At 39.9% G+C, this 20,254-nt stretch overlaps 1 protein-coding gene across 4 annotated transcripts in view; it reads right to left on the minus strand.

Moving 5' to 3' along the window:
• SLC35F1 (solute carrier family 35 member F1) overlaps nucleotides 1-20,254 on the minus strand; it is a 244,294-nt gene that overhangs the window by 126,987 nt on the left and 97,053 nt on the right. The window lies entirely within an intron of this gene.

The raw sequence follows: 20,254 nt of genomic DNA on the forward strand, positions 1-20,254 counted from the left end.
CTCTCTTGAAACAAAATGAACAAACTTCCCCTTCCCCCCAAAGACAACATGAACAACAAAGCCCAAGCAAAGCAAAATATGTTCATAGAGCCATAGAATATCCTGAGTTGGAAGGGACCCACAAGGATCACCAAGTCCAGCCCCTGGTTCCACACAGGACGACTCAAAACTCAGACCATGTGTCTGAGAGCGCCATCCAAACATGTCTGGAACTCCAGCAGGCCCAGGGCTGTAACTACTGCCCCTGGGATCTTCTTGGTGAAGAATCTTTTTCTAACCCCCAGCCTGACCCTCCCCTGTCCCAGCTCCATGCCATCCCCTCGGGTCCTATCGCTGTCCCCAGAGAGCAGAGCTCAGCGCCTGCCCCTCTGCTCCCCTCGTGAGGGAGCTGCAGGCCGCCATGAGGCCTCCCCTCAGCCTGCCGTGCTCTGGGCTGAGCAAACCAAGTTCTCTTCCTGCTTTATGCCTCAGCTCCCTACATATGTTTTCTATAGTACTTAGGTTTTACTGCACACAAATTCCCATCTCCTTTCCTTTTCTTTCATTCTTTATGCATTTTAAGTCTTTTTCTTGATTTTTTAACGTAGTCATGAAAGGATGACTGACTGGGAGATAGAATATTTTGGGTGTTCATTTAAGAAATGCTCTGGAACACTTTTCAGAAAAACTAAAAAGGGAACACTAGAGAAATATCTAAAGAATTCATGCACTCAATCAGAGAAATCCATTCAAACGCAAGTAATGCTGAGACTGATGGCATTTCTCAGCTCCATTAAATATCAGTAAACTTTCAACCCCTAGAAAACTTCGCAGCAGTAGAAATGAAATTTCATTTCAGTGTTACCCACCTGTCCTGATCTTTCACTGTGCTGACTAAATATTGTTTTCCAAAAACCAAATGGCATAGGAGTGAATATTTTGCTATACTAATCAATGGGGCCTGTGCTCCTATAGCTTAGACTTTGAAGCTTTTAAAAGCATGCAAGAATAATATTTTTTAACAATTCCCCATAGCACGTAAAGAATGTTTTAACTGTGAGAAATCCTATTAGAGTTACATGAGTCTAATTGATCTGCCCTGGTAATAAAACACTCATTTTCTCTTGGCAAACTTGTTCTGCACCTGAATATGCTGTAAGTCTGTACTTCTTTAAATCTATTACAAATGGAAAAATTCATCTTTGCACAAAGAACCAGCATAATTAAATTAAAGATACTGTTTGGGCCATCAGAGAAGGACTTAAAAGGAAATTAATAGCTACAAAGTACTTTTGGGACTCTACATGCTATTGAATGAAATCTTGGTTTCACTGAAATCAATAAAAGAGAAATCAATACTGATTATTGAACGACGTTTTAAGCTCCTTATTATGACCCACATTGCCTTTTGAATGTCATTGGAACAACAGCTAGCTTCAAATTAAAATCACTCTCCCTGTTGCCTCACTGAAATAACGTTGTATTATTCTTCCGTGATACAAGGGAATAAAACTTATCCTCACTATTTAAAAGGCCTGTACTTTATCAAACAAAAATATGTATTGATTCTGGTTTACTTTTTTCCTGTAAAAAAAAAAAAGTTTGTATTTTGATCTTTGAGAAAGAGTGCGTAGTGAAAATGTAGAGTATAGCCTATATCTTTTTATTCAGAAAGCTGCAGAAGCATAGAAACATTGATTCAAAGGGAGCTCTGGAGGTCATCCAGTCCCAACTCCTGCTCAAAGCAGGATCACCAACTGGTCAGATCAGCTTTGGCTCTGCTTCTCCTAGACTTAAAAGCCTCCATGGATGGAGATCCTTTAACTTCTCTGGATAACCTGTTCCTATACTACAGTACCCTCCTGGCAGAGACGTGATCGCTAATGTCCAGTCCAAATCTACCAAGCAATAACTTCACGTTGAATCTCAAGTGAGTTGATGTACTAGAACTAAATAAGGTGCTTCATGCCACAGGACACAGCTTGTCCCACCCATGCTGAGGTAGGGGGAATTATAAAACACCCTACCTCTTAATAGAAAGCACTTTTTTTTCCCCCTACTGGATTTTTCCATAAAAGCTTTCTCATGATTCAGTAGTATGCATTATTTAGCATGAATAATACAAAGGACTGTCAGTCCATGTTTCTCTCCTTAACAACTACTGGGTCTAAGCACCATACTTCCCAGTCAATGCAAGTCAGTGCTACGCTATGGATAAGATGCAGAGCTGGGCTCCATATTTGTTCTAAAAAATGGCTCACAAGACTGACAGCCTTTTTCTTTCATTCAGGTATCGATGAATAATACCAATTTCTTCAGCCACCAGGCAGAAAATTATGGATGGTCACCTTTTGATACACAGGTACGTGTGGGTCATAGCTTAAAAGTTATATCTTACTTGCCTTACTCATGCAAATAAATGCTCTTGACATAAGTGAATAAGTATGGCCCTATACATGCCTTATTCTCTATTTTTGTCACTCTTAGTTCAGCATGCTGGCATGCACTAAAGGAAAGAAATAGCATGCCAAGATGTGGAAACCCATAATCTTGATAAAGAGGATGTTGTTCAGCCTCTATGGGAAGTTTAGCTGCTGGAAATAAAAAGGAAAAAAGCTTCTTTATTCCTTTTTTTTTTTTTCTTCAAACTGTGCCTGTTACAAGGCTATACAAGGCTACCAGTAAATGGATAAAAAAAAAAAAAAAAAAAAAAAAAAAAAGGCAAGGAAATGAACCAAAGGGCACCCATGCAAGTCTTATAATGCTATTATTTAGAATGTAATTAGAATTATTTCTATTCCTGATTTGAGCAGTCCCAGGAAGCAAATTTCCCCTCTTAACACTCTCAGTTTATTGTAGGGCTAGATATATACACAATGAATTTTTCATTGCAGCCTGGGTTGATAGGCCTTCCTCAGCATTGCTTCCTGCTAAATTTTCTCCTCCGTTTGCAATAATCAGTTCTTCAGACAGTCCACAAAGCTGAACAGAAATAATATAAAGGATATGCCTGCAGGGTGACTTAACCAAACATTTAAATCTTTATTTACCTTAGAAAAGGGTGTCGAACATGAAGAAGAACATGTTCTCATGTTGGACATGAGAAGAGAAGGCTCCAGGAAGACCCCATTGTGGCCTTCCAGTACTTGAAGGGAGAGTAAAAACAGGAGGGGGAATGCCTGTTTACATGTGTTGACAGTGATAATACAAGGGAGAATGGTTTTAAACTAAGACAGGGGAGGTTTAGGTTAGAAATTAGGAGAAATTTTTCACTCAGAGGGTGGTGAAGCACAGGAACAGGTTGCCCAGAGAAGCTGTGGATGTCCCATCCCTGGAGGCATTCAAGGCCAGGCTGGATGTGGCTCTGGGCAGCCTGCTCTAGTGGTTGGCAACCCTGCCCTGAGCATGAGGGTTGAAACTAGATGATCTTTAAAGTTATTTTCAACCCAGGCCATTCTATGATTCTATGAAGGCAACAAGAATTATGAAAGGATATTAAAATGGATGTTTTGAAAGGACTCAGCTCAGTCATCCCTGCCACATCGTTTTCAGTAAAAACCTCCAGCACTGGATGGGCACTCTCCTGTCTTGTTAGGTAATCTGTTCCAAACTCGTTCTCAGCGTAGGAACTTTAACTTAAGGAACTTTTCCACTCAGTGCATATCATTATGAAAGGGGTCAAGACCCACTTTTTCTAGAAGGCTATACAATGCGTTCCTGCCTTTCTTCACCCTCTTGACCTTGGATCTCTCTCTAAAAGCAAACATGAAGTGACATGACATAGGGGGAAAGACAACTGGTTAACCATGTCCTGGATGAATGACTGGCAGCAGTCACAGAATGCCAGAATGGCTGAGGTTGGAAGGGACCTCAGGAGATCCTGTAGTCCAACTCCTCTGCCGAGAAGGCCCACCTAGAGCACGCTGCACAGGATCGCACCCAGGTTTCAAATGTCTCCAGAGGAGGAGGCTCCAAAGCCTCTCTGGGCAACCTGTACTAGGGCTCTGTCACCCTCATGGTAAAGAAGTGTTTTCTCATATTCAGCTGGACCTTCCTGTGCTTCAATTTTTGCCTCTTGTCCTGTCATCAGGCACCACTGAAGAGTCTGAGATTTCAGTCAATAAAATGCACCTACCCAAAGCCTATCACCCCGATCAACTTTTAAAGTGTGATCTAAATGGCATCTACACTTTCTGACTTCACTTAGCACTTCAAATAAATGCTGTAGTCCACCTTAGAAAAAGTGAAGAGGCTTGTGAGGTAATTGCCAGTTGGCAACTTGTGAGAATCAGCAAATGAAACAGGACTGCTCCTTGCGCATTGTGAATCCTACGCAGCCATGAAGCCCTCTCTTTTCAGTTAGTAACAATAGCTCTTTGTGAGGAACACAGCAATATTTCAGTGAGCAAAACTATGAATTTTCCTTTTGCTCTTGGTGAAAGGTAATGATTTTACTGGATGAATACGCCTTTGACATTTTAATGTTTAAGGGAAGGAGGTATTTGCATCTACCCCCTATTTGCATATACTGTTCCCCAGGTTTCTCCATTTCATGCCATGCTCTGCCGTTTCCCTTCCTCAGGCAATTCTTGGCACCTTTCTCTTGTCTCCCCAAAGTCAGTTTTCCCATGTTGTGATCCACTCATCAAAGCAAGGCTTTCTGGTCTGAAAAGGGAATCTTTCCATTTAGGAGAAAGATGGTAATTATGTTAAATGAATGTTAACTTTTTGCTAATGAATACATTAAATCTCTCCTAAACATTTCTGGTAAAAGAAACAAGCAAAGAAACATAAAAACAATCAGGAATGCCATTCATTTACCAGAAGTATTAATTACAAGTAATTAGAAAAAGTGATTCATTTTTGAAGTATATAAGACTCCTAAAAAGAAATACAAAGCTTTCAGCAAGAGATGAATACATGCGTCTGTACCAAGTGGATAACAGCATGAAAAATAAAACATTGCATACACAAAGGCTTTAAGTTTGAAGGATGACTTTTCCAAAAATAAAAAAAATTAAAAAAAATAAAAATCCAAACTTGACTTTAAGATTTCCAGTGATAGTAATCTATATCCACCATGAACTGTATCAATATCTGATTGCTTTCACTGTTCAAAAAAACCATCTAGTTTCTAGTCTGCATTTTCCTTCATTTACTTGCTCATGGATATTGTCCATCTTTGCTAGCCCACAGATTTCCCTACTTCCTGCTCTGTAGGTCTCTACTTACAGATAGCCCTTAACTAGATTATCATCTTTTCTCTGTATGGCTTCTCCCTTTCAGCATGTATCAGGTACAAGAGAGAGGTAAGAAAAAATCTTCCTTTTTTTCCCCTCTTTGAATGCTGTTGCAAGTTCCCACAGAATTTTATTAACATTTGCTATATTTAGACTATGAATTTCTACAGCTGCTGAGTCTAGGCAAGAACTAAACTGAGTGCACTGAATTCATCAAATCTTTCCCTTTAGTATTTTCCAATCTTTCTTTTGGGTCTTTTCTGAATTGCCTCTACTGTACATCAAAAGTGTGTCTGAGCTATTGGTGCTGACCCCCAATGCCCAGCTCCCTGTAGATATGGATTACACTGAGGTTCACAGCCTGGCCTCCAGTTTTGGTCCTCAGCAATAGCTCACTTTCACTGAAATCCCTCATGGTCTTACGTGTCAGATGAGGAGGATGGGAGTCCCAGGTTTCCTGACCTGTAAAGCACTCACTCAACACACACCTTTTCTCCTTTTTTTTTTTTTTTTTTTACCAACAGATTCCTATTTGGAAAGCCTTGGCCCAAATTTTTGTTTTGCACATGTAACATTTTTAATCCACTAGAACACCAAACATTTTCAGCAATGGTTGAACCATGAATAGGTATTAATAGCTTCACCTTATTAAAATCCATTCACATTACCCACCTCTGATGTGCAACTATTGAGCAGCACTCAGGAGCACTACAAAGCCAATTAGGAGAGAAAAATACAGCCTATGCAAAACTGAAACTGATGGGGAATTCAGCTAGCAAGGCTGTAATGAATAACAGCCCCTCATGGCTCAGCCTCTGTGCTTTCTTCAGTGACAGAAGGAGGCTGTATAACTCCTCAAAAGGTGGCACCAAGGCACCCGTACTCACGTGTGCCAATGAATCTTTAATGGCTGTTCTCATTTTATTGAATCTTTAATGCCAGGATGTATAGCATAATCAGTTATCAGGAGCAAAGTTGTCATGCTACTTTAATCTTTGCTGCATGTGAGTTATATTGGTACCCACCAAACAATAACGGTTTATGTTCTAATATTCTTGTACTTCAATTTCTATGTACAGGAGAGAAAAATAAATGAGGAGACTGGAGGAAAATTGCACTTAAAAAAACAAATTTGACAAACTAAATTCCTTTGTTATAATACACTGCTGCCGCATAATTTTGCCTTGGATGTGACACGAAATGAAATACCTCTGCATGGCACTGCAAAGGGGAAGGAGGTGATCATTTTATTGGCTCTCCAATTCCTTAGGGCTTTATTCATTGCATGAGGAACCTGCTTTAAAATGGCATCACCCTCTTCCTCAGAGGTCCTGGTGGGAACAGTAAATCTCTTTTACTAAAGTGCAAGATGAATTCCCAAAGGTGTTAGAGACAGTTCAGAAAATGCTGCAGTCTACAGTAGCATATATATATATATATATATTTAAGTTCTTAAAGTACACTTGCAGCATAATATTACACAGCTTTCATCATACATTCATATACATATGCTCTAAAAATAGAAAATAAATGTGGAAAACAGTAAGTAATAGCAAATGTAAAAAGGAGGGAAATGGAAACATCTGTAGAAGCCTTTATATCATTGATAGTTATTTTAACCTCACCATTTATCTTAACAGAAATGTTTTGTATTGTAAATGAAGTGTTTCCAAACTATATTTAAATGTACCAGAGCCAGATTCAATCAGGTTGCTCACAGCACTGCCATGCATGGCACTGTGATTTCCACTTGGAAACCTTTATTCTGTCCTGACTGCTCAGAGAGAATGGAAAAGCATTATTTGACATAAAGAAAGAGATCTACATTTGATCCTCAATAAATTTGAAGGAATAGGGTTTCTCTTCATGGTTCATTGGCTTTATCTGTGAGATTGTTTTTCCTACATGCAGTTCTATTTGTTCAGCAGTTTAGGATGAAAGAAACATGTTAAAACCATCCTTACAGAAAGATGCACACAGTCCCTGAAAGGCTTCTCCTGTCATATTCTCTGTCCCAGAGAAGGAATGAAGTCTGCATGATAAAGATTTGCTTTGGAGTCTCACTGCATCAGGCCATCCTCCTTTGATAATTTACCAGCATCAGGCCGCATACTTTAGTTTCCAAAAACAAATCCAAAAACAAACAGTTTCCAAAAACTGCACGTACTTGATGAGTGATCACAAAAGAGTTTATTTACAATCTGGCTGTCAACGCTCCCATCTTCTTGCTGAGGTATCATTCCTTTCATGTTGCAGAGGGACACTGTTTTGAGAAGATCACATAAACATCCCTGGGCTTTTGTCAGCTAAAATACTTGTTTTCACTTTTTTTTTTCTCCACTTGTTTCCACTTTTTTACTCCTCAGCATACCTGCCTTCCCCACAATCAGTTACTGTCAACTCGGCTACTTTGAAGTTCTGTAGTCAAAGCCCTGAAGACACAAACAAATATTTGTATGTGCTATCAATGAAATTCAATTCTGCCTTTTTTTTTTTGAATGTTATTTATCAAATTCTTTCCCTTATGCTAATGTAATTTCTCTGCTAATGTTTGTGTTTTTGTTTTTCCCCAATCTTTTACAGTCTCATGATTTTTTGATTATACATCTCTGCTAGACATTGTATACAATACATATGCAGGTGTGCATGTATTTCTACATATATGTGTACACTACATATTTAAATTAAATTTATCTTCCCATTTCTTACAGTACAAATCTCATTATTAAAAAGACCAACATGAATCTCTATTCACTCTGGGACCAGAAAAGAGAAAAAAATAACTAAATATAGAAGAAAACATAACTCTCAGTTGAAATATGCCAATAGGTGAAAATATAGTTTCACTTTAATAATTAGAACTGTTGGTTTAAAAAAAAAATCCTTTCATTTCATACTCTGAAGGAGACAACTGTGATAAATGTTGTGTGTAGTACACACATTGATAAAACATTGCTGTTCTCTAGGACACCCTGAGGGCAGGTTAAGGATAGATTTCGAGGGACAGCCAGGGTGCACTCATGTTGGTGGCTAGCGCAGCTCTTAAAGAGAAGAGCTGTTCACAATTTATAAAGCACAACACTGTAAGCCAGGTTATCAGGCTTCAACTGTACAGGGCCCAAAACTAGATACATTATCTCAACTTCATCCAACTCAAAAATCGTATTTTCTTACTTTTTTTGCATGTGTTCTGTGATGGACACGCAGGTGGCTCTAGACATGTGGCTGCCTTTTTATTGAAAAGAAATAGAGCCCGTATCAAATTCCTCCCATTTGTTAAGCAGGACAGTCTTAGGGTCCTTGACTTCATCAATGCATGTTCAAAAGGAAAAAACTTGAATAAAGTCACAGATTTCTTCTCTTTTGCCTGTAACAGGGGAGTGCAACTTCCCTGATGACCTGTCCTATTAGCAAGCTCAGACTTTCTGTTAAGCCACAGAGGTTCTGCTGAAACACCAGGGCAGACATTGCTTATTAGCTCTGCCTTGGGTACAAAGCAAGCAGGAATAATTCCCTCAGCCAGGCAGTGAGAGTAGATGAGGGTCTTGGGAAAAATCTTTTGGATCAGAAAGTATAAGGCAGTAAACACATGCAGTAAGGATGACGTAGACCTCCAAAGGTCTAAGGAATTATATATGTATGTCTAATAAACAGGGTGAGACAAAACTGAATGCTCATTTTCAAACTACAGCTCAGTCCTAGTACACTTCGCACCCAGCTCATGCCAAGTTGGACACCCACCCCCTTGTTCATCTGCAAAGCTCTCTGTACTACCCCAGTTCTGCATTTAGGTTATCCCAGAGGGCCCTAATTTACTAGTTGTCTGCTTGCAATCTGCTAAGCTAAAAGTTAGAGCACACATCTAGGATGTGACAGAATGGAGCATGATCCCTCCTCAGCTTTGCTGCACCATCCCTCCTGGACACAGGCATCGATGCTAGTCCCTGCTGAGGCTATCGCATGATGCAGAATTAAAGGTATATATAGGAAAAACAACAACAATGACAGCTCAGAGATAGGAGGTCAGGTTATCCCTTTGGGTGCATTAAAATTTCTTTCACATGTGGGTTTATGGGATTTCTGAGTCATATTTGAGATTCCTTTTAATGTGATCCCTCTAACCCTTCCTCTCCGCAAGTGGCATTGCACGTACCTTAAGTTATTCTACACATGAACAATATACCAGAAGCACTAAGTACTAAGAGACCTTAACTTTTGTCTTGTATATTTGGTATATTGCACAATAAATCCTATTCATACATACATAGTTGTGCAAAAAAAAATCTGCAGTTTGAAATATACTGGAGAAAAAAAAAAAAAAAAAAAAAAACTTTAGAAATCTAGTGTTCTGAGAGTTGTGCATAGTGGCTTTATTCAACTCACTTTTTAAAGCTATGCCCTTCATTTTGTCTGTGAGTGGCCAGCTTGCTTTAGAAGAATCTGAGCACCAACTGTATTCTTTTCTCTATCCCTTTATCTAGCTAAATCAAGAACTAATTCTACGTCTATTCTGCTACATCTTTTGGCTGATTTCGCAACTGATACGACACAATTAAGCAACAAGACATGGCAGGAGTATACCCACTGGTTTCTGTATCATACCACAGATGACAGGATAAAGTATTACATTTTAACCTTTCAAGAAGTGCAGAGAAATTGTTTGAATTTCCTATGTTATTACAAAGTGGAACCTACAATACATTGACAAAATTAGGAAGACTAGAAGTTTGTATAATATACTTTAGCCATGGGTGCGATGACTGGTTCAGCAGTTTCCGAACAGGCAGTCAGTGAGCAGAAAGTCCCACACTGGGCATGAAAGACTTAGGGAACATACAATAAATCAAGTTTTAAATTCGCAGGACAAGGTGCTTTGGTTGATCTTTCTTTTGTATTTCTGTGGGCTACTGCTACGTGGTGGAGAGATCACCATCACTGCCCTTAGGGGGTGCAGGAGGGGGTCTGGCTGCAGCCAGAGGGGAGGAATTTGGGAGCTTTCTTGGCTGGGGCTGCTCTCTGGACAATAACACAACTTCAGGAAGAGGGAACCAGGTGAGAAAACCTCACCTCAGTCAATTTATGGTGACAGTGAGGCAGCAGTTTTGTTTGTGGAAGGGACACGTAGGTGGCTGAGGCGGGCTCTGCCCTGCCCTGCGTTGTCTGTGGGAGTGTGGACTTGCTCCATCGGCTGTGCTTGGTGTCAGAGCACAGCCAGCCAGTGAGCACCCCTAAAACATGCCACCACACAAGTAACCACAGAGAGCAGACAATGACAACATGAAGGCATAGTCCCTTAAAGTCTTCTGAAACCAAAAATTTTAGCATGTTTGTTCTTATCCAGAACCTTGGCTCCTCTCCACTTGCTTCAGTTTCTTCTTAAAGCAGCTATTTTTCCTGGCCTTGTCAGCTTCTGGTATGCTTTCTGACAGAAATCTCTCCCTACTTCCAGTTTAGCATTACATCTGTTTTTATTGCCTTTTAAACACAGCTATCATTACATTTCTAAAGCCCATCCTCTCTGAGGGCCTGAGATTCACGACTGACACACATTGCCACTGCTCACAACAAACTTTAAAAAAGCCTGTGGTGGTTTTTTCCAGGGGCTTTGCAGGCATGCAATGGAAGTCGACCCATTTTCTTCCCCCACCTGGTGGTCTCCTATAGCATCTACAGCAGCTCTGACACTTGCAACTCAAGCGCCTCATCCGCTCCCCAAGGCGACTGAATTTTCTCACCACATCCCCCATAGCGCATTGCAATAGCACAGAAGATGGCACTTGTCAACACCAAGATAAAATATCCTGATGATAAGCCAGATTGTACTCAGGCATTCAGAGTAGCCAGAAGAAAAGAAAAGAAGGAAAAAAAGCACACCCAAGAGACGGTCCTTTTCAGGGTCTCACAGGCAAAGAAAGCTCCAGCAGCCAACGTCGAAATGCCTGCTTTGGAGAGCTGGCGTGTAGGCAGGCATGGTGGGGAGCCCTGACTTCTAATGAAAAGAAGTAAATAAACAACAAATGCAACAACGCTATGAAAAGCATAATTTTCGTAGTATAGGAAAAATATTAAATGTTCATTATAATTTAGAAAATAAAGCTCATTTTTCCAAATACAATAGGAGCTGGCCAAACACATGAATTTGGAACACCAAACTGGTCATTTTCAGCACATGGACTAAAAGTGCAGTCTAATCAGATAGCTACAGATGGAAAGAAACCCTGCGCAGCTATAGTCAAACTAATGCTTGTTCAGATGAATTCAGAAAAGTCACTTCATGTCCTTCCATACTATACAAAGTGATAGCATATACACACAAAAATACATGCAGTGCATGATGGTTTTATTTGCTAATTTTGGTTTCTGTTCTTAATTTGATCCAATCCACGCAACACCTGCAGTAAATCTGTGACTAGACTTTCAGTTTCTGGTGGTGATGAAGAACTATGTCGGCTGCCCATCCCAGTAAGAGCACTGCCTCGGAACAGGGTTGCTCTTTTCTCAGTACTGCTCTGCCAGCTCTTAGCCCTTGTTTCTGCACCCATCAGTGTCAATACAGTCTGTTCAAAATTACCGGCTGCAGATTTCCACCCCCGTATACTGTTTTTGCATGGCTGTAACTTCATTGATGCTGAGACTCCTCCCAGTTTTCATGAGCAGAAGCCAAGGGGACAATCCTGTCAGTTACAGACCAAATACACAGATTACAAATAGCATTACTCATCTGACAACAGTGGGAAAGCATCAGATTATGCAAACAGGGAATTTGGTCCTCCATATGAAGTTATCTCATAACTGCAATGAAACATCTGTCCAGATTCTAGTAGGCTTTGATTTGGACTCTCATCGCATTGGATAAATGGACAGTATTGTCCTAAGTCTGCAATCTCCTTACATTTCAAGTCCTAATTTTCTATCTGCCAAAAAAGCCAGCAGACACAGAAGATTAATTTCACAGGAGTCAGAGAAATGTTCCTTCTGAGCACTTCTGTCTCACACTTTTTTTTTTTTTTAGGGACTATTCAGACAGCCATTTCATCTACCCTAATATCCACCCTGCCTTCAGAAAAGGTAGAAGAGGATGAGGAAGAGAGATTAAAATAACCACGAAAGAAGGCATTGCAAAATGAACCTAGAATCCATTGGGTAACATGTATTCAAGAACACAGGATAAGATTATTGCAATTTTGCTACTAAAGAGAAAATATAGTTAATTTTTTCCCACCCTACTCAGACTCGCCTGCCAGCAGTGGCTGAGATGCTACCTGCCCTGTTAGGGACAGTTTCTGCAGCTCAGAGAGCTCTCGTTCCAGTTTGGCTCTGTCTGACCTTTACTCTGCTGGTGCGGTGCCCGCTGTTGCCAAATCTTACATCTGCCATCCTCAGGTTCAGTAGTGGATTGGATGGAATAAAAAATGACCACAGTTGGACCACTTCCTTGCTGAAATGATGAACAAGAACAGGTCTCCCACCCCAGCATGATTCTGGAAGGTCTGTGCATGCTTGTTCTGGTTATTATTTAATTAAGAGCAACGCATTTTTTTTTGGTGAAAACTTACCTAATCTTAATTTGTAGTAGAGTATATGCCTGTACTAGACAGGAGAACTGGAAAGGAGGTGCAGAACGTGTGAAGTAGCCAGTGCTTACACCGAAAAGCAGCAGAAAAAGTCTTGTACATAAAAAAAAAACTTAGCATTTGGCACCACTTAATTAATTTCCTTCTCCCAGCTAACTGCAGTCAAAAGTGGAGTACATGCGTCTGCAGATGCTGTAAGTGCAGGCTTGAAGTAAGAGCAGTTACTATGAAGTGGAGCTGTGCAGGCTCTGAAAACAATTTGTCCAAGAGCTATTGATGACAGAGTTCTTGTTGCAGGGCTGCAGCTCTTATTCTTCATGTGAAATTAAAGGATTTTACTTGCAATCACAAGCAGAGCTTTGAAAATACCAGTTTCAATTCACAAACATAATGTCTTTTAAAATTTGTTTCCAACAGAAACTCATTTAATCTGTGCATCTAATATTATCAAATATATTTTTTCATCTTTCATAAATAAATACTTAGATTTACCATTGCAAAACCCAATCTGATATAGCTAAAGGGATTATCAAGACCTCAGAAGAGATCGATCATTTACCATAAAACCCATTAATTTTTTGATGATCATTTAATGAAAAGACAAATAAACAGGATAAACTGGGTCTGATCTCCTCCTCCACTTCCAGAAGTGAAGCATGCCTTCCAGTATATCTTACCCAGATTGTATGAAGAGACACTTCCCCAAAGCACTGTGTTCCCCTTTCGCTTAGGAGAAGTTCTCTCATGGATCATCCAGGGTAAATGAATTAGATGTGTATAGAAAAGAGAAACAGATATGGTCAGTCTTCTTCAGAGCACTCTGTCTTGAGACAATAGATTCTTAACCAGATATTGCTGCTCAAGGACATAACTGCTTTAAAGCAATATTCAGCTTAGGCTCCATTCGTTCCCTGCTGTCACAAAGAAAGGATGGACACCGTGCATGGCAGTGGGAAACTGGATTTGCAGGAACAGTGTGGAAAGGCCAGAGATGTTCAGATAAAGTGGTGTTTTGAAAGCGAAGAGCCTTTTGGACAAATCTCATCATACAGACAAAAGAGCAATGCCTGAATACCTCACTGCTTATTTCCTGCCCACCAGAAAAAGACAGAAGCGAGGTATTATTTTCTTGTTTAGCTTGCTGATCCTAAACATCACTGTGTTTAATTGCAAAAATTAAATTACCTAGTGGATTGTTCCTGAATTCATTTGGAATAATTCTTTTTACAACCAAACTTTAATTTTTGATAACCATTATTTCCTTCCTTTCCAGTGCTACGTGTCTCTGATTTGTATACTTAGTTACTATCTCAAGTCTCCAGAGCCAGAATCAACAGGATGCTTCATCCAATACCTACAGGCTGGGTGTGTAGCTAATACATGGGAAAGGAAAAGGACTAAGGAAGGATGTGGTCAATTATCCATGCTGCTAGGAGCATGGATGCTCCCATTTGTTTAGGGCAAAATCCCAGAGTTTCCAGTATTTCCATAAGAGGATTTGCTTTACCAATTGTCATTAATAAGAGATCATTTGAGAACTGAAGCTTTCTAGGGTCCATCTTGCTCAGGCTCCTACAATGGAAAGATTATCATCATCTTCAGTAAGAACGAAATCAAGCCTTCTGTTGACATAAACATATTTATTCTGGGGAAAACTTCTTTCTTTCCAATCGTATGTTAGTCTAGAGCATATGAGTAAATATTTTTATACATGAAAAACATAACAATTAAAATAGTTCTTAATAAGATGTGACTTGCACTTGATTTGCCATGAGAATACTGATACATGTGTATATGTATTTTACATATTTTTCCTGTTGAAAATGAGCATACATGGTCCCCATACAAATATGCACACCATGATACCTATTAAGATTATTACATCACATAAGAAACAAAATATCAAACAGAAACAGACTTTCACCTGTACCTAACAGACTTCCATTTGTACCTAATTCAAATGGCTCTTGATTCCTCAGATTTCTCATTTGTGTCACTGTTGGTTTTGGTTTTCCCTGAATATGAGAATGCTGACCCAGGATTGCTTGGTTCCTCTCCTTTGCCATTTTACATGCTGATTTTTGCTCCTTACATGTGGGAAAAGGAATACTTACAGCATTGCACTGGATTTTGAGTAAAGATTTAGGGTCACTGGACATCCATAATTCTTTCCGGTGTGTGTTAGATGCCTCTGTGCAGACTGCTTTTAGCAGCCAAACAGCCACTGGCTTTCCTCATGCAGCCACACTCTGCCTGTTACAGGCCCATCATTGCCACTTGGTTGGAAGTTCAACATGGTTGGTCTAGCAAAGCTCCCGTGAGTTAAGGACAGCACTATCATCGTTTTATGGACAGGAAACTGGGGTTGGAGTTGCTTGATTTTCCTGTGTTTTGGCTATGGTAAGGCCAACAAAGCACATCACCTGCACTCACAACAGGCTAAAGTCCCAAGGAGGAGACTTGCTGCCTCCCTCCAGCTACTGCTACTGAAGCCAGATAAGGGTGGGAGATCAAGCAGAGCAGAGAGGACAGGGAACAATAGCCACAGTACTAGTGACAACAGCAACATTACTGAATACCAAGTTGCAAATAAATTAAAGTGAGGTTCCTATGGCCAGGCACCCTTTTCACTGTGGGCACATCTGCATGGTCTTTCAACAGCAAAACTTTCTGGTGATGAGGAATGGGAGGCAGCAGGAGAGATTTCCTCAGAAGTCTGGAGAATCTGCATTACTCAAGGTTTTCAAGAGTAAACTGGTAGCTATAAAGTACATTAAGGTCTCCCCTGAGCCTCCTCTTCTCCAGGCTGAAGAAGTCCAGCTCCCTCAGCCGCTCCTCGTAAGACTTGTTCTCCAGACCCCTCACCAGCTTTGTCGTCCTTCTCTGGACTCTGTCAAGCACCTCGATGTCCTTCTGGTAGTGAAGGCCCAAAACTGAACACAGTACTCAAGGTGCAGCCTCACCAGAGCCACTTGGCTTGGGACAATCACTTACCCAGTGCTACTGGCAACACTATTTCTGACGCAAACCAGGATGCTTGGTCACCTGAACACACTGCTTGCTCACGTTCAGTCAGCTATCAACCAGCACCCCCAGGTCCCTTTCCGACTAGCAGCTTTCCAGCCACCCTTCCCCAGCCTGTAGCAGTGCATGGGGTTGTTGTGACCCAAGTGAAGGCACTTGGCCTTGTTGAACTTCATATAGTTAGCCTCAGCCAACGAGTCCAGCCTATCCAGATCCCTCTGACCCTCAAGCAGATTGACACTCACACCCAATTTGGCATTATCTGCAAACTTACTGAGAGTGCACTCAATCCCTTCATCCAGATCATTGATAAAGATATTGAAGAGAACCCAATATCTTCCAGCCTTACCTTGCTTTGGTTCAGGGAACAGTTACGCAGTCCATGGGCATCAGTTCCTCCTCCTCACTGCCGAGGGACAGGAGGCTCTGACCCAGACACAGCAGCTTCTCGCAGATGAATCCAACCATCCCAAACACCTTCTAGCATCCCATTCCCTCTGTTACCACCATGTGTGGCACTTTCTCAGTAAAGCGCTCTAGACAGACATACTAAGCATAATACATCTCTTTATCCTATGCTTGCTACAGACAGTAGTAGAGTATTCTCACCACCATCTGAAGGCTATGCAACATCTCATTTATAATCTGTAATTCAGCTCATTGGGAACAGCTGATTATAGTCACTGAGTGACCCAGTGCCACCAGTACCACAAGGGCCATACCATTCCTTCCAGCTGCTGGAGCAGAGAGCATGAGCCCTGGCTGGAGGGAGCGGCTTTAAAAATGCCACGCGCTGACTTCTGCTTTCAACCCCTCAGCACAATTTAAGCACTTTCTGAGTACAATTTAGGCTCTTGTCTGAGGACAGCCCAGAGAAGACCACTGTGTGTTAACCCAGTGCTGAGAAATGTGGCAGCATCCCAGCATCAGCTTTGAGAATTTGCCCACCTGTGATGCCTTTTTTTTTTTTTTTAAAAAAAAAAAAAAAAAAAAAAAGCGTACCCTGCCAAGTAAGCTCATTTGCAAATTCTGTTTTTACAGCAGATTTTACCGGCTTTCTGAAGCTGAGCAAATAAAATTAAGGACTCTCTGACAGAAGCAGGTTTCATCCCTTGAACAAGCTGTATGAAATAGGAAACAACCACAGATTCTAAATTGAGGTCTTCCTCAAGGTCTAAATCAATTAACCACAAGGTCTGTCAGGGTTAAATCTACATTACTAAAGATTCAGCTACGATAAATACTTCTGTCAGCCCTTGCTTTTCCAAACAGTGAGCTTTCAAAGGTTACTTTTGTGGCCATGCTCATTTTCAGTTCTACTTTTTTGAAATAGCACTTTTTTCTGGTGGTGCAATGCTCCCCCTCTGCAGCACTTTCTTTACCTCTACTTTTTTCTCCATAAAGCCCATGAGCATGTTCCACAGGTGCAAATGGATGTTTCCATGCCTGAGTGGAAGACTTGGTTGGCTTGCATCTTCCTGCCTGACAAACCTCTTGTCGAATCATTTTGTGCCACTGGGAATGCCCTGGATTTCCCCCTTCCCCTCCTAGACCCAGTGGAGCAAGCAGACACTTGACAGAGCCCAGAAGCTGGCTCATGCTCTGTAATCACAGCTGGAAGGTCACCGGTGTAGTGTGGTTCACCCTGAACTGTCCTACCCCCTCACAGGGGGACCCACATTTCAACGATGCTCCATGCTCTTGGAGCTAGAAGAGTCACGACATCTTGAGCTGGCAGACAGCATAGTATGAGGACTTGAAGGGCACAGAAGCCTTTGGTTGTGCCACAACTTCCCAGCCTCACAAAAAATTCATTAGTTGTCTATATCCAAAGCCTCCAAGTTGTCACAACAGGGTTTAAATTTGCACTCTGGAATAATTACGGTGTAATTGGTATTATTTTTCAGACGATTATTAAAGCTTTTACCTGAGTGTTGTTTATTTTGTGGTTTAGCATATTCTGTTTAGTTGGTGTCAAGTATTTTTGTTGCACGTTTATCAGCTATTGCTTGCTGCCAGCTGAGTAATTCTGTAAATGAGATTTATATGTACTCTCCCATGTAAGCAAATCTACACACAAAAGTGTCATCCCATTAAAGTCGTCTATCTCTTGCTAGTGAGCTAGTCTGCATGCACGTACCCGTCTGACATTTAGGCCGTGAACTGCTCTTGAGCCTCAACAGAGGATTGTGGAAAAATACAAAGAAGCCTGTGGGAATGCATGTAGTAATTTTTAAATCTATAGAAGAAAGAAGGCAAAAGGGAAAGCCTGTCAGCAAATGGTCTTAAGCAAAACAGAGAGTAAGAGATGGTGTAGCTACTGGAACATTATCGGTTTTCTTATTCTACAGTATTTCTAACACCAAGCATTCAAATTACGCATTAGACCTCCCAAAACCAAAAGACTGGCTACAAAAATCAAGAAGCTTTAAATAAAAATATTCAATCTGTTGTTATTATTATTTTCTCCACCCTTTGAAAGTTTTATGGTTAATGTTTTCAAGCTTTATTCTGAAAACATGAAGAGTGCAAACATGACCATGAATCTCTTAACAATTACTCTTGGGACTTAAATAGAAATGCTAAGTATTCTGACACAATAAAATTGTGGTCACTGATAGAAGTGGCTATTATGGCTTTTTTTTTTTTTTTCCTAAATGCCAAAGATAGATCTTCTATACACTAAGTACCTTTCAAGAGGTTACAAGTACCTTCTAAAGTACCTTCTAAAGGTATGCTGGGGTATAAAGTTAATCCATGGAAACAAACAGAATTTCCCAAAGGCAGCATGGCTGTTGCAGTATAAAAAAAAAAAAAAAAAAAAAAAAACAACAAACAAATAAACAAAAAAAAACCACTGAGGTGTGGGATGAAATGAAGAATATGGGTAAACTAGCACAAATTCAGGATGTCATTGCATACAGAATTTGGTCATTATTCCAGCTGAAAAATTATGAAACCAATTAGACAAGGTACACTTAGAAATCCTGCTGAAGACAGAAGATGAGTAGGAATTACACTTTTATGCTTAAGAAAAACTTTACACATAGATCATTGACTGATACTCCTTAAATACCATTTGAAACCTTCCTGACCAAGCTTCTCAGTGTTTTTGAGCAATTCTCCTCAAAGATGAAAGGCCGGGCATTGCTTCCTCAGGATAGCATTAATTTTCAGAAACTTAATATTGTAACAGTAACATTTATAGTATGTACATCTTTCATGTTATTTGCTAAAAATTATTTAGGAGACAGCTTACAAAGCTTGGTGATGAGTTTGTGGGTCATTGATTTGAGCCCTATTGTAAAATTTTTAATTCCAAATATACAAAAACTGATGTTTTATTTTATTTTTTTTTAAAAAGGGGGGAAAAAGTCTGTCAGGTTCCCAGTAAGTTTTCCAAATTTTCTTAAAAATAAGGATGTAGATATTTTCCTTTTTAAAAAGGAAAGCTTATATCTCCTTTGAATCCAAGTATTACAGGAGCTTTAAAAAATAATAATAATAAACTCACCTCCCTACAATAATTACCATAAATACCTCTGTCAAAATACAGCAAGTTGTAAATTGTACAACACTGTCTACTAACACGCAAAGATACTGAATGACTGCTTTCCTGTCTAGAATTAAACTGTTTATTTTTATGTCGTTGGACAAATTGAAAAGCTATCTGCTACAGCAAGTCTCTAAAATAAGTAATTTTATTACATTGACTCAAGAGATGAGCAAGCAGCAACATACTACCTCATCTGATCTAGGATGCTCCAAAAATATGCAACTAGCATCTGCCAAAAATTCAGAGAAATCCTGGTACAGGTTGGAGAGAGATGTAAAAGATTTGTTACTGTCATGCATTGGCAAATGTCCCATTAATACATGCTGTTCACTTTTCTGTGTCTCTGCTGTCTTTGTTTGTTTAAAGGAAGAAAAAAAAAAAAAAGCTTCTTTACAAAATTCTTTACAAAAGTTTTCTTTAGAAAACCAGAATTTAGTCGTGGTTCTACACCAAAGGTCCTGAGCATACAAGGTTCAAGTATCTGCAGCATGTGTGGGCACAATTACTAATTTATTTTTAAAATAAGTGAGAGAACAGTATTACAAATCATTAAGAATAAGAAAACATTATTTAGTTAACAAAGGCGTATCAAGTCACCAAAACATACTGGGTCTCTGGTGGAATCATAGATCCTCAGGAAGGTACCTTCAATATCAGGCAGTATTCATTGCAATTAAATTCAACTGAGGGATTAAAGTTAAGTCAATTTTTAAGTGTTTTCCTGAGCAGGAAAGATCTATCAAATCAGGATTGTTGGAAGAAAAAAAAAAAAAAAAAAAAAAAACAGATGTAGCAAAGATAAATGTAATAGCTTACACTCACCTGCAATGAATGTGCAGACGTTCACTTTAAGATCATCCATGCATACACAACATAACTGT

Source organism: Anas acuta, chromosome 3 (assembly GCF_963932015.1).
Source record: "Anas acuta chromosome 3, bAnaAcu1.1, whole genome shotgun sequence".
Classification (NCBI taxonomy): domain Eukaryota; kingdom Metazoa; phylum Chordata; class Aves; order Anseriformes; family Anatidae; genus Anas; species Anas acuta.